Below are 15,418 nucleotides of genomic sequence, written 5' to 3' on the forward strand. Positions count from 1 at the left end.
ACCTTTATAGGACAATGTTCAATTTTACGAATCCTACAGTGGAGTAAACTCTCTAACCACTGTCACCTCCTTGCAATAACCTTTCTCCCCAATGACAGATAGCCTCTATCATCTCAGCCTTACCTACCATATATTATATCAGAATAGGCACGATTTATACTCTCTCACCTTAGTCCTCAGAATCTGACCATGATCAGCCACAACAGCAGCAGAACCAGGCACACCAGCAGCACCAACACGAAGAGTGCCAATATTCTCCTCAACCACCTGATGCTGCACAGGGCAGTGGACATCAGTGCAGGGCTGCAACACGCTGGAGGTGATACCCCTAACACAGGTTTTACAGGCAGAGGATGAGCTTCCTCAACATGATGGAGCAGCAGTGCCAGAGGAGGCTCAGGCTATCACGCCAGGTCATCGCAGACATTTGCAGATTGCTCGAGCAAGACCTGCAGCCCAGAGCAGCGGGTGGACATTGACGTAATAAAACTCACTACGCACTTGGTTCGAGTGTAAAGCAAGGCTTCAATCAACTTGTTTCAAAACATGGAGGTCTAGTTGGACTTCACTAGTTCCTGTCTTACAAAATGTCCCTGGGCAAGCTGGGCCCACGCCCGAGTATTTATACTCCTTAGACGGCGCCACCAGCTGGCCGTCCAGTGTTATTTCATGAGTCGTTTCTTCATGATGATGAGATTTATAACAGACATGCCTTAGCAGTGGCTGTAAAACTTGTAGTGTATGTATCTTTAAGGGGGAGAACTACTTTTTACAGCTCCTGTATCCTGTAGTACCGGCAGTGACCATACCTGTATATAAGCCCTGAGTGGTGCTCTGTACAGTCAGTTGCAATTTGAACCCTCATTCAGTAAACACCTTTTGATCGTCCCCTGCAGTCTTTGTCTGATTATTGAAGGACACCACATTAAGATACCCGGATCTAACATTGGCGACGAGAAAGATTCGAACCTACCTGACCTCCCAGGGATTCGCTCCTGGAGAACAGTGGAAGGAGGTCGAGTCCAGAAGCACGGGCATCGCAGGGGAGGCTGTCGAGAGCCAGGCTTGGCTTTCCAGCCACAGTGGTCCAGCAAAACGGGCTGGCAACAGGTACTGCGCAGACCCTTCCCAGACAGCGGTGGCTAGAGCCGACCGAGCGGCACAGAAAAGGCCGAGCAGCGTCGACGGGGGAGAGAGAGAGGACAGAGCGCACGGGGCACAGCCGGTGTTCAAAGGCTGAGCAGCGTCAATGAGAGAGAGCAGAGCGCAGCCGGTGTTCAGGACCGAGCGGTGTCAACGGGGGAGAGAGGCAAGAGAGAGCAGAGTGCAGCCGGTGTTCAAGGGCCGAGCAGTGTCAACGCGGGAGAGAGGCGCGCAGGAAAATGCGAGGCGCTGCCATTGCCACGAGGACCGCAGAGAGCGGCATTGGCAGCAGCGCAGGAGCAGCGCACGAAACCCACAGGGTGTCGCCATTTGCCAGGAGGACCGCCGAGAGCGGCGTTGGCAGCAGCGCTGGAGACGCCATTTTTAGCCGCTGCGTGGAAGAAAGGAAAGCGCGGGAGATGCCATTTTAAGCCGCAGCAGGGAAGAAAGGAAAGCGCGGGAGACGCCATTTTAAGCCGCAGCGGGGAAGAAAGGAAAGCGCGGGAGATGCCATTTTAAGCCAGTCTAACCACACCCAAAAATGCCGAAGAGTGGGAGTATCACAGCGTTCGACAATGATGTCGAAGATTGGATGACATATGTCGAACGCATAGAAGTATACTGCAAGGCGAATGAAGTGCCAGATGACAAGAAAGCGCTGGTATTGTTGAATTCAATGGGTGCAAAAACGTATGGCTTACTACGAAACCTAGTAACCCCAGAGAAGCCAGTAGAAAAGGATTTTGAAAACATAGTGTCAATCCTACAGGACCACTTATACCCCACACCGCTGCTGATAGCAGAAAGATTTAAGCTTCACAAAAGGAACCAGCATAAAGATGAAAGTAATGCTGAGTATTTAATGGAACTGCGCAAGCTATCGAAACACTGCCAGTTTGGAACGGGACTAGCAGCTACTTTAAGGGACAAGTTTGTGTGTGGGCTTCAAAGTAAAGGAACCCAGAAATGGCTTCTATCAGAATAGGATCTTACGCTGGACAAGGCTTTCAGCATTGCAGTATCACACGAAGCAGCCGTACGGGGCACTGCAGAGATACAACGGAGACCGCAAGAATATGGCACAAATGAAATGTCATACGGAACAGTGAAGTGCTATCGCTGTGGCAGAACAACACACGACCATAATGATTGCTGGTTCAAGGACAAAGTGTGCAGACAGTGTGGAAAAGTAGGACACATAGCAAGAGTCTGCAGGTCGGGAAAGAAAACCAGCAGCAAGAAATCTCCACAGGAGAAGTACAAGAAGGTACATAAGGTGACGGAGAGTAGTTCAGACAAATAGAAGAGTGATACAGACTCCGGAAGCAAGGAGCTGGGTTGTCTGAAACTACATAATGTGATCAAAATGGAGGATCACCAAACTATCTGGGGCACGCTCAAGATAGCAGGAGTCCAAGTGAAAATGGAATTGGACACAGGATCAGCCCTAACAGTCATAAACCGAAGGGACTACAAGTGGCTATTCTCACATATACCCTTGAGAGATACAAAGATTGTCTTGAAGACGTACACGGGGCAAAAAGTCTAACCCAAAGGAAAAATAAGGGTGAACGTTATATATAACGAAAATATAAAAACTAACTCCAAAAGCTTTTATAAATATATCAAAAGGAAAAGACTGGTGAAAACCAAAGTTGGTCCATTGCAGTCAGATACGGGGGAATATATAATGGGAAATAAGGAAATGGCAGATCAACTAAATGCATACTTTGGGTCAGTCTTTACGAAGGAAGACACAAAAAACCTCCCTGGGATATCGGGAAAAATAGGGACATTGGCAAAGGAGGAACTGACGCAAATCAATATCTCTAAGGATATGGTGTTAAGGAAGCTAAAGGGATTGAAGGTGGACAAATCCCCAGGGCCTGATAACATGCATCCTAGGGTACTGAAGGAGGTGGCCCTAGAGATAGCGGATGCACTAAGGATGATTTTTCAGAATTCATTAGACTCGGGAACAGTGCCGATGGATTGGAGGGTAGCTAACGTTACCCCACTATTCAAAAAGGGGGGTAGGGAAAAAGCAGGTAATTACAGACCTGTAAGCCTTACATCAGTTGTGGGCAAAATGCTGGAGTCCATCATTAAGGATGAAATAGCGGAGCACTTAGCAAATGGGGACAGGATAGGACAGAGTCAACATGGATTTACAAAGGGTAAATCGTGCTTGACTAATCTATTGGAATTTTTTGAGGGAGTAACTGGTAGAATAGATGGGGGAGAGCCAGTAGATGTGGTGTACCTGGACTTCCAAAAGGCCTTCGATAAGGTCCCACATAAAAGATTAGCATGGAAAATTGAGGCTCATGGGATAAAGGGGAAAGTTTTGGCGTGGATAGGGAACTGGCTGTCAGATAGAAAACAGAGAGTTGGAATAAACGGCTCATTTTCTGAATGGCAGGCAGTAACAAGTGGGGTACCACAGGGATCTGTCCTGGGCCCCCAGCTGTTCACAATTTACATTAATGACCTGGATCAGGGAGTCGGATGCAGCATTTCCAAATTTGCAGACGACACTAAACTAGGAGGTGGGGTGGGCTCAGAGGAAGAGACCAGGAAGCTCCAGAGCGATTTGGACAGACTGGGCGATTGGGCGGATAAATGGCAGATGCACTATAATGTGGACAAGTGCGAAGTTATCCACCTTGGGTGCAGGAACGGGAGGGCAAATTATTATTTAAATGGCAATAGATTGGGAGAGGGGGAAGTACAGAGAGACCTGGGTGTTCTTGTACACCAGTCACTGAAGGCGAGCATGCAGGTGCAACAGGCGGTCAAGAAGGCAAACGGTATGCTGGCCTTCATAGCAAAAGGGTTAGAATACAGGAACAGGGATACCTTGCTGCAGCTGTACAGGGCACTGGTGAGACCACACCTCGAGTACTGTGTACAGTTTTGGTCGCCTCATCTGAGGAAGGATGTTCTTGCCATGGAGGGGGTGCAGCGGCGATTCACCAGGCTGATACCAGGAATGGCGGGAATGACCTATGAGGAGAGACTATGTAGTTTAGGGATGTACACACTGGAGTTTAGAAGATTGAGAGGGGACCTCATAGAAGTGTATAAAATTCTGACAGGTCTAGACAGACTGGATGCAGAAGGAATGTTTCCCTTGGCGGGTGAGAACAGAACTAGAGGACATAATTTAAGGATAAGGGCTAAACCATTTAGGACAGAGATGAGGGGGAATTTCTTCACTCAGAGAGTGGTGAACCTGTGGAACTCATTGCCACAGAGGGCAGTGTACGCCAGCTCATTAAATATATTTAAGAGGGAATTAGATATATTTCTACGGGCAAAAGGGGTTAAGGGTTACGGAGAGAAGGCGGGGACGGGATACTGAATTAAAGGATCAGCCATGATCTCATTAAATGGCGGAGCAGGCACGAAGGGCCGAATGGCCTACTCCTGCTCCTATCTTCTATGTATCTATGTATCTATGTATAACGGCAAGGAAACACCAAAAATGGACCTATATGTATTGCCAGATGGAGGACCACCACTACTAGGACGTGAATGGATCTGGAAGATACAGCTAGATTGGTATTCCATGCAAGCACTGACTGTAGATGCCAAAAAGGATGACGACGTCACACCTGGACGACTGTCAAAAATGCTAACTGATGCACAAGAAGTGTTCCAGCAGGGACTCGGAACACTAAAAGGCATAACTGTGACGATCAAAACAGAGGAAAATGCAAGCCCAAAGTTTTTAAAGGCCAGACCGGTACCTTATGCGATCCGCCCAGCCGTCGAAGCAGAGCTGGAAGGTTTGGAACGTTCAGGAGTACTGTCCAGAGGGGACTGGAGCGAGTGGGCTGCACCCATCGTTCCTGTAATGAAGAGGTCATTGAGTAACACACCTGGGGATCCAAAGAAGGATCGCATCTGTGGGGACTTTAAGGTGACAGTGAACCCAGCCGTTCACACTGTACAATATCCGCTTCCGCGGATTGAAGATATTTTCGCCTTGCTATCTGGAGGGAAACGCTTCACTAAGATTGATCTGGCCCAGGCGTACCTGCAAATGGAGGTAGAAGAAGCCTCGAAACAGTACTTCATGATCAACACTCATAAAGGTCTCTACCAATGCAACCGGCTGGTGTTCGGGGTAGCATCAGCTCCGGCTATTTGGCAACGGGCAATGGAACAAGTCCTGCAAGGGATTCCAGGGACCCAGTGTTATTTGGACGACAGCCTGGTCACGGGCGAAAATGACAGTGATCACCTCGCCAACCTGGAGCATGTGCTCACTAGATTGAAGGAATATGGGCTCCGAGCTAATCGCCACAAATGCGAGTTTTTCCAGGAGCAGATCTCGTATTGTGGCCACGTCATTGAGAAAGAGGGGTTACATTAGTCCCCTGAAAAGATTGAGGCAGTAGTCAAGGTTCCAGCACCGGAAAATGTGTCACAACTGAGGTCGTTCCTCGGGCTGGTGAACTACTACCATAAGTTCTTGCCGAATTTGTCTACCGTACTACACTGACTGAACACCCTACTGCAAACGGGGGTACCATGGAAGTGGAGTGACGAATGTAAATGATCTTTCCAGAAGAGCAAAGCATTGATCACATCGAAAGAGGTGTTGGCTCATTTCAACCCAGCACTACCAATTCGGTTGGCATGTGATGCATCACCCTATGGCATTGGAGCGGTGCTGTCGCACAAATTCCCGGACGGCTCGGAGAGGCCAGTAGCCTTTGCGTCTCGGTCACTAACCTCAGCCAAGCGTAACTACGCCCAGATTGACAGGGAGGCCCTCAGCCTAGTGTGGGGAGTGAAAAAGTTCAATCACTATCAGCACGGGCAGAAGTTTACCTTGCTGACCGACCACCAACCACTTGTCTCCATCTTTAATCCAAAGAAGGGCGTTCCGGTGATGACTGCGCAAAGGCTACAAAGATGGTCCATTTTTCTAGGGGCGCACCAATATGATATCGAGTATAAGGGCACGAAACAGCATGGAAACGCTGATGGGCTATCACGCCTGCCACTGCCTACTGCGGAGGAAGCACCAGCAGTGGATCCTGTCGAAATATTTCATTCGACTATAATTGAATGCTTGCCAGTAACTAACGCTGGTATAGAGAAGGAGACCCGAAATGACCCGACACTGTCTCGGGTATATGATTTGACGGTGAAGGGATGGCCAGCACATGGCGACTCACTGTTGCCAGCATTCTCATCCAGAAGAGAACAGCTGTCAGTATGCCAGGGGACCTTGATGTGTGGATCCCGAGTGGTAATTCCACCCAAGTTAAGGGAGAGAGTGCTCAATTAGCTTCACGAAGGTCATCTGGGAGGGGTGAAAATGAAAAGCCTTGCTAGGGCTTATGTGTGGTGGCCGGGGATCGATCAGCAAATCGAGGACCTGACAAAGAGCTGCTCAGGATGCCAGAAGGTCCAAAATGCACCACCACATTACCCTCTACACCCATGGGAGTGGCCCTCATCTCCATGGCAAAGGGTGCATATTGATTTTGCTGGTCCATTCATGGACTCAATGTTTTTAATATCCGTGGATGCGCACTCGAAATGGCCTAAGGTGATCAAAATGTCCTCCACCGCCACGGAGAAAACTATTGCAGTCCTACGGACCATTTTTGCCAGGAACGGCTTGCCAGAGCAGATTTGCTCTGATAACGGACCACAGTTTGTGTCCGAAGAGTTTCGAAGATTTATGAAAAGGAATGGGGTAAGGCATTACACATCCGCCTCGTATCATCCAGCCACAAATGGATTGGCTGAGAGGTTCGTACAAACCTTTAAAAAAGCAGTAAAGGCCAAGTGCGATGACGACATTCCACTGCAGCATAAGGTGGACAATTTCCTGTTAGCCTACAGAAATGCAACACATGCAATCACCAACCAGGCCCCGGCCATGATGTTCTTTAATTGAAGGTTGAGATCTCGTCTGGATTTGCTCAGACCAAATGTACGAAGAGATGTTGAGAATAAGCAATTCCAGCACATCAATGAGAAGCCAACAAGGAGCTTCAATGTAGGGCAACCAGTATTGGCCCGCGACTACTGAACAGAGAAATGGCAACCAGGAATGATATGCACACGGCAGGGGCCACTAATGTACACAGCGGATGTTGAGGAGAACATTGTGAGACGCCATGCTGACCAGATCCTAGAGTCACAGGAACGAGTCAACCCCATGTCTCGGCCATACGTACCTGGTGAGGAACCCGACGTACAGGTCGCATCTACCTCAGAAACAATAGCATTGGAAGCTGATGAATCAACTGATGACAGGGTGTTAGAATCACCTCCGCACCAAGAGCGAGACACTCGGGAAAGGCGTTATCCAGAAAGAATCAGGAAGCCTCCCCAAAGACTGAATTTATAAATAGACTATTTCCAGTTAATGTTGCATGTTAAAAGTGTTAATTGTAATTAGTTTGATATTTAATTGTTAAATGAGTGTTATGGTACTGTTAATTTAAAGGGGGAGGAATTGTAGTGTATGTACCTTTAAGGGGGAGAACTACTTTTTACAGCTCCTGTATCCTGTAGTACCGGCAGTGACCACACCTGTATATAAGCCCTGAGTGGTGCTCTGTACAGTCAGTTGCAGTTTGAACCCTCATTCAGTAAACACCTGTTGATCGTTCCCTGCAGTCTTTGTCTGATTATTGAAGGACACCACATTAAGATACCCGGATCTAACAAAACTCACCAGCACCCTCAACTTCTTCACCTCAGGCTCCTTCCAGGGATCTGCAGCACACATTTGCGGCATCTTGCAGTCGGCCGCCCACAGATGCATCACACAGGTCACCGATGCCCTCTTTGACAAGTCAGCCAATTATATCAACTTTGCCACTGATGAAGCCAGTGTTACTGAGTGGACGCTGGCCTTTGCCACTGTGGCTGGCTTCCCATGGGTGCAAGGCATCATCGACTGCACACATGTGGCCATCTGGGCAGCCCATCAGAACACAGCAGTATTTGACAACCGCAAAGGCTTCCACTCCCTCAACGTGCAGCTGGTGTGCAACCATAGGAAGAGCATCATGCATGCGTGCGCCAATTTCCCAGGCAGCTGCCATGACTCATATCCTGCAGGAGTCCACCTTCCATCAGCTCCTTGCACCGCCAAACGGAACTTCTGGCTGGCTCCTTGGAGATAAGGGCTATCCTCTGAATACGTGGCTCATGACACCTTTGAGGAGGCCAACAAACGAGGCTGAGGAACATTACAATCAAAACCACATTTCTACCAGAAATGTCATAGGGCAAACAATAGGGTTGCTCAAAATGTGCTTCAGATGCCTGGACAGATCTGGAGGAACCCTTCAGTACACAGCAGCCAGGGTCTCCAGAATCGTCGTTGTCTGCTGCGCCCTGCACAACATAGCACTGCAGTGAGGATTAGTGCTGCATGAGGAACAAAGCGCAGAGTGCGCAGCCTCTTCAGAGGAGAAGAAGGAGGAGGAGGAGCAGCATGAGGTTCAAGATGAGGAAGACCTGGAGGAGCTAGCTGTCCCAATGCGACCATGAAGCCAGGGATGGCCTAATCAATTCCAGATTCACGTAACTTTATCCAGAACAGACATGTGGCTGCCACATGCACATACAGGTTGGCATCATCCCACTTCAACACCATGGAGCATCCCTACAATGACCAGTGCATTCTTTTCACTGTCACCACCATTGCTGGACATAAAAGGAGCCCTGACCGTTCACTCTGCCACTTCCAATTGTGAGCACACATTTGGCAACTAATTCAAACTTTCCGAAATAAATGGTTTATTACAAAACATTAAAGCAACATTAAATTAACAATCATTTTTCAGAAAACATTCAAGTGACTACTTTAGTGACTATTTATGTGGGATCTTTCTTTTCTGAGTGCTTCTACGAGGTGCTACCCCTGTGGCTTCAGTGGAGGTGGAGGCAGCCTGCTCACTTCCCTGCTGCACCTGCTTGGATGCCTTTGGCGGTCGTCCTCTGGGTTTAGGAGTCTGTGAGGGCCCCGCCAAACTCTGCTCCTCCTGCAGCAATGCAGGGGCAGACTCAGCCATCACTGTCCAGGGAGGCATCTGGGGCTCTGACCGAGGGGTTGGCAAGAGGGTGGAAGTTTGACCACTTGGAGGGGAGCCCCCACTTCCATGTCCCCTTCTACCATCATCCCTCTCATGGGCCGCCCGCACTTCTCTGCTAGCAAGTAGCTGGTGAGCACCTTGTTGCACATGATTGAGGCCATGAGGACCCACGTCTACACTGACAGTCCTCCTACAAAGGACAACTATGAGCCTCTGGTTTCTCTCCTCAATAGATGCCCATCTATCCTCCATAGATGACCATCTATTTAGAAAAGTGTGACCATGTTCTCATGCGACTGGCGATTTATGTTCTCCATGGAGGTGGCCATTCTTTCCATATAGTTGCCAGTTTGAGCGCCATAGTGGTGCTCATGTTTGACATGGACTCCTCCATTCTTTTCACACTTGCAGTCACCGTGGTTGCAGACCCAGTCAGAGCCTCCTGCATTTGTTCCTGAAGCTCCAGGTTTGCCCTCTTCCTAGATGGCCCCTGAGGCTCAGCGTCTGCATGCAACTGAGCAGAGCTGGGAGGATCCAGCGTCCTCCGATGAGGACTCTCCACTGTTGTCCCTGTCGCCACCATCTGCTCTTGCTCACCTGTGATGTGTGAGACACCAGGTGACAACACTACTCTATCTAGCTTGGGACCCACTGAGGTATGCGTATCTGCGCTGGCACTGGGTGCACTTATGTCTGGTGACACAGCTCCCCCAGAGGCTGGACAGTCCTCTAAGGGGTGCTCCTGGTATTCCTCCTGGACAGTGGGAGGGGGTCTCTTGCTGGCCCTGTGGGAGAGTAAAGACATCAGTTAGATATATTGGGTATGGTAGCATAGTGGTTATGTTACAGGACTAATAATCCAGAGACTGTTGACTCGATGTTAACACAGCTGCAGGCTATTCACGTGTTCCCCGAATTTCGTGTTTCCCACACGAATCTAAGTGGATGTGGGAGATTGATGCAATTTTAACTCAATTGGCCAATTGATTTCCAACGTGTGGGAAGCCTTTGCAAATGGGTTTTTCATGACTGAAAGTCCCCTCCGATGACATCATCATTGCTGCTGCATTTAAGGTCCACAGCAAGCCTTGATTCTTCTGCAGACTGCCAAGCTTTCTCCATTTGATGGCACAGGAACCTGCAGGAACAATGGCCAGTGGGAGGCCAAGAGCAGCTCCTAAGTTTGACGAGGCAGCACTACAGGCATTGGTGGATGGGGCTAGGGCCCACAGGGAGGTCCTGTTCCCTTCATCGGGGAGGAAGAGGCCTCCCAGTCAGAACAAGGCTGCGTGGATAGAGGTGGCTGGGGAGGTCAACATCCTTGGGAGTCACACGGCGCACCTGGATGCAGTGCAAGAAAAGATTCCATGACCTTCAACGCACTGGAAAAGTAAGTATGAACTTCGCATCACCCTCAATCTGATCCCCATTGCCTTTCCTCACCAGCACTCAGCTTTAGCAATCTCTTCCTCCACATCCCACTTGACACTCACATCCATGCACCCTTACCCATTCCCTCTCTCTCTATGCTCACAATCACATAACTATTCCACCATGCAGCCCTCACACTCCCTATCACTCTGATGCTTTGAACACAACTGACAACACACAGGGAGGGCCCTTGGTCTTGCAACCTCACTCCATCTTTGTCTCCTTCTAAGTATCTGTGCTATGCAATCTCTACACTCACTCCTTCATTCTCACTCAACCTCCACTTGTCTCCCTCATTACAGGAAAAGAGAGCTCACAATAAAAGGGAAAGAGCCAGGAGAGGAGGAGGCCCACCATCATTAGCCCAGCTCACCCCCTGGGAGGAAGGCATCCTGGAAATTGTCGGGGTTGTAAAAGATGCGCACGTTGGGGATGGACAGACGGGTGCATCACAGCAAGCTGGTGACAGAATAGTTTTCCATCTCTTTCTTTGACATTGCATGAGTTGCTGATAATGATTCTGAAGCTATAACAGATGGACTTATGATCATCTGCAATATGCAATGTGCATGTAACCTTGACCTCACATCTCTAACTCTTTCCTTTACTCCCCCACAGGACCATCGAGAGCCCCCGTCCCCACTGTCCAGGAGGAAGAGCCTGAGCTTCCAGACTCCTCAGAGGAATCTGCAACCTCTGAGGGCGCAGCGCCAGCAGAAGTAAGCACACCCAGCACCAATGCAGACACACACACCTCGGTGGGACCTTCGGGACATAGAGTAGTGTTGTCACCTGGTTTATCACAGCTCACAAGTGAGCATCAGCAGATTGTGGAGACAGGGACAGCAGTGGAGAGTCCTCGTCGGAGGGTGCAGGAGTCTGCCAGCTCGGCTCAGCTGCATGTCGACCCTCTGCCTCTGGGTCCATCCATAAGATCAGAGGTGATGGAACTCCATGCACAGACGCAGGCGTCTCTGGCAGGTTTTGTCTCTAGGGTCGCTGCGAGTGTGGAGCGAATGGAGGAGTCCACAGCTAACATGAGCAGAGCCTTTGTGGGGTCATTGGCGCATGAACGCATGAACATGGAAAGGAGGGCTACCTACGTGGAAATGATTGCTGCCTCCGTGGTAAGGCTGGCTACGGTAGAGGAGAGGAGGGCTACGGCCATGGAGGAGGTTAGTCGCCAGGGTATGGAAAACATGGTGAGTGTTCAGAATAGAATGACATCTCCTGAGGAGCGATGGGCACCTATTGAACATAGAAACCAGACCTTCATGGAAGTCCTTCTGAGTAGGACTGCCATTGCAGATACAGGTCCACATGGCCCCCCTGATGTGTAGCAAGGTGCTCTCCAGCCATTTGCAGGCGCGGAGGGGGAGCTGACCCATGAGAGGCAGGTTGGTGGCAGACCTCAAGGAAGTGGGGGGTTCCTCTCCAGGCGTTCACACTTCCATGCCACTGCAGAGCCCCACCGGAGTTCACACCCAAGTGAGATAGATGTCTCAACCCCTGCACAGCCGCAGGAGCAGCAGACTGTTGATGAGCCCTCACAGGCTCGCCACCCCAGAGGACGCCCGCCAAAGGTGTCGAGACAGGAACAGCAGGAAAATGAGCAAGGGGCCTCCACATCTGCTGAAGCCACAGGGGAACCACAATGTAGGAGCACACGTAAGAGGAAAATATAGCACAAGTAGTCACAAGGGTAGTCACTTGGGTGAAATTTTATGTAATGTTAAAAAAAGCCATCGGATGAATTCTGTCAATAAAACGTCTTATGACTACTGCTGTATTTGTGGCGTGTGTCATTTTGCGAATGGGACTTTCACATTGAGGGCTTAGGATTACTTACAATTGTCAGTATGCTGGACAAATAGCTAGGAATCCACAGGGTCTTGGCCATTGTCGATGCTCAGGTAAGAAGCTGTGAGGCAAAGTGCTTGATTGGCTAGGCTAAGCAAATTTGGCCAGGATGAGTGCATTCCTTGCATCCCGGGCAGCAATATTCTGGCGTAATACTGCCGCTGGTTGTTGATCCTCTGCAGGATGGTAGTTTTCGCCCTCCTCCTCCTCCTCCTCCTCATCATCTGAGGAGGGTATGTGAGGAGCCACTTGGTCCTCAGGAATCTGCAAGCCACGACGCTGTGCCATGTTGTGAAGTGCACAGCAAACCATGACGATTCTGGAGACCCTGGCTGCTGAGTACTGTAGGGCTCCACCTGATCTACCCAGGCATCTGAAGCGCATCTTCAGCAAACCGATGGTTTGCTCAACATGGATCTGGTGGAAATGTGGCTGGAGTTGTTGCGCTCCTCAGCTTCGTTGGCTGGCCTCCTCAATGGCGTCATTAGTCAAGTCTCAGGGGATAGCCCTTGTCTCCAAGTAGCCATCCGTGAAGTTGGTCTGGCGGCCTGAATAGCGGAGGCACACTAGACTGGCGCAGTATGAAGGAGTCATGGCAACTGCCAGGGCACATGGCACAAACATGCAAAATGCAAAACACACCAGCTGAACGTTAAGGGAGTGGAAGCCCTTGCGGTTGACAAAAATACCTGGATTGCGATGGGGTGCCCTAAGGGCCACATGTGTGCAGTCAACGACGGCCTGCACCCTTGGAAAGTCTGCCAGATGAGCTAATCCAACCACTCGTGCCGTCACACTTGCGCGATCCTTGGTGAAATGGATGTGATTGTGCGCGAGGGCAAAGAGGGCATCGGTTACCTGCGTGATGCAAGTGTGTGCAGCCGCCTGGGAAATGCTGCTGATGTCTGCTGCTGATCCCTGGAATGAGCCTGAGGCAAAAAAGTTGAGTGCGGTGGTGACTTTGATGACCACTGGTAAGGAGTGTCCACCTGGTCCTCTGGGCAGCAGGTCTTGCTGTAGCATTGCGCAGATGTCAGTCACTACCTCTCGCGAAAGTCGGAGCTGTTATGTATTGTGTGTTCTCCTCCCACCTGTGGTGGCGCTGTCACAGGAGTTAAATGGTTGGGTGTTCTCTCGGGTAAGTTTAGCAGAACACACAATACATAACAGGAGCCACCTTTGGCACTGCTGCTCAGTCATGTTGAGATAGCTGACCCTGTGTCTGTAGACACAGTTTGGGGGTATCTCCTGCACCACCGGGCTTTCAAGCACTGTCCCCTTCTGGCCTGTGCTGCCTCAGGTGGGTGAGCAGCAGCCTGTCGCTACTGCTGCTGCTGTTGTTGCTGGTGCTGCTATTGTTCCTGGTTTTGCTGCTGCCGCGCCTGGTATTCGAGCTCCTCTAATGCCCAGAAGGGAAGGAAAAAAATGGCTCCCATGCTTCTGGCATATGCCTCCGTTGAGGAAGCGCTGAGTGAGGGTGGCGAGAGGGGTTTTCCAGGAGTTCACACTGGAGATGTGTGTGAGGTTCCAAACTTCCACAGGTGTGGTTAAGCCTGGTAAAAGTTGCCCCAGGCCTGAGACAAAAAATCCTACCACCTGCAAATGATGGCTGATCAAATCTCCTCATTAATGGTTGACCTGCAGCTGATAGTCAGCAAGCCAATAGTGCTCCCGCCAGGTTTCACAGTCGTGATTCCCACCAGGCGTGTTTTATGTGGGAAAAGGGTTAAAAATGCAAGGGACTGTTAAAATGGCATTATAGAGGCCATTTAGTGGTGATTAAGGGCCTTAAAGACCAGTCCCACCTATTGGATGCGGGACGGATTCGAGACCATCAAACACGCCTGAGTAAAAATGGCTCGGAGTCGGGAACCAGGTGGGGGGGGGTCCCGCCCAGGTGGGGGGGGGTCCCGCCCAGGTGGGGGGGGGTCCCGCCCGTCCTGCCCGCCAGTTTTTGCGATTTTAACCCCCCGCATGCCTCCAAGCCCGCCTCCATGGCTCAGTTAAAATCGAGGCCTGTGAGTTCAAATTCCATCTATGGCAACTGTGGAATTTAAATTCAGTTAATTAAATAAATCTGGAATAAAAAACTAGTATTGGATAATGGTGACCATTACTGGATTGTCATAAAAACCCATCTGGTTCACTAATGTCCTTTAGGAAAGGACATCTGCCATCCTTACCTGGTCTAGCCTATATATGACTCCAGACCAACAACAATGTTGGGTGACTCTTAACTCCTCTGAAATGGCCTAGCAAGCCACTCAGTTGTACCACTGTGGAAGTACCTTCACCTCGTTGACTGCAGCGGTTCAAGAAGGCAGGCTCACCACTGCCTTCTCAAGGACAATTAGGGATGGGCAATAAACGCTGGCCTTGCCTTGCCAGCGACACACACACATCCTGTTAATTAATTAAAAAAAATGATATATTGATTGCAGACACATCCCATTATGCACATGATGAGCATTCAATTTCTCAAAACATCAGACCCCATATGAGTCACTCATGAATGCCATTTAGATGTATGGAAAATAATTCTGTCACCAGGTTGTTCTAATGAGCTCCTCTCTCTGTCCTCCACTTCTGGCTGGTCCACCACTCCGGTTAATTCCAATATGGCCTCCTCTGCATTGGTCAAAATTGACATGGATTGAGGGCCTCCTCCCATTCTCTCCCTCTCTCTCTTATTGTGGGCTCTCTTTTCCTGCAATGAGGGGTAGAAGAGAAGTTTGAGTGAGAGTGATGGAATGAGTTCAAAGAATGGATAGGATAGATGTTTAGAGGGAGACTATGATGGAGTGGGGTGCCAATACCAGGTTGCCTCCTTTTGTGTTGTCAGTTGGTGTCATTGCATTAGGAAGAGGGTAAGTGTGAGGGGTGTGATACTGTAGATAGAGAGAAAG

Source organism: Somniosus microcephalus, chromosome 11 (genome assembly GCF_052327205.1).
Source record: "Somniosus microcephalus isolate GS21.2 chromosome 11, FLI_Smic_1.0, whole genome shotgun sequence".
NCBI lineage: Eukaryota > Metazoa > Chordata > Chondrichthyes > Squaliformes > Somniosidae > Somniosus > Somniosus microcephalus.